At 25.7% G+C, this 483-nt stretch overlaps 1 protein-coding gene across 1 annotated transcript in view; it reads right to left on the minus strand.

Moving 5' to 3' along the window:
- Nucleotides 1-483, minus strand: part of LOC106875566 (dentin sialophosphoprotein) — a 287,625-nt gene that overhangs the window by 13,606 nt on the left and 273,536 nt on the right. The gene's annotated exons all lie outside the window — the stretch shown is intronic.

A 483-nucleotide genomic window follows, 5' to 3' on the forward strand; every position in this document is an offset into this window, starting at 1 on the left:
ATATATATATATATATATATATATATATATATATATATATATATATATATATATACATATATGTATGTATGTATATATTCACAAACACACAAGCACTCATATACATACACATGCACACACACACACACACACTCATGTTCATATATATATGATTATAATTATAATTATTATTATTGTTGTTGTTGTTATTACTCTTGAAATGGTTAGTGTGTATATATGTGTATGTATATATACATATCTATGTCTATCTCTCTCCATATACACACACACATACACACATATATATGTATGTATGTACATATACATATGTATATATATATCATCGTCATCATCATCATCATCATCATCATCGTTTAACGTCCGCTTTCCATGCTAGCATGGGTTGGACGATTTGACTGAGGACTGGTGAAACCAGATGACAACACCAGGCTCCAATCTAATTTATATATATATATATATATATATATATATATATATATATAT

This window comes from Octopus bimaculoides, chromosome 16 (assembly GCF_001194135.2).
Source record: "Octopus bimaculoides isolate UCB-OBI-ISO-001 chromosome 16, ASM119413v2, whole genome shotgun sequence".
Lineage (NCBI taxonomy): Eukaryota > Metazoa > Mollusca > Cephalopoda > Octopoda > Octopodidae > Octopus > Octopus bimaculoides.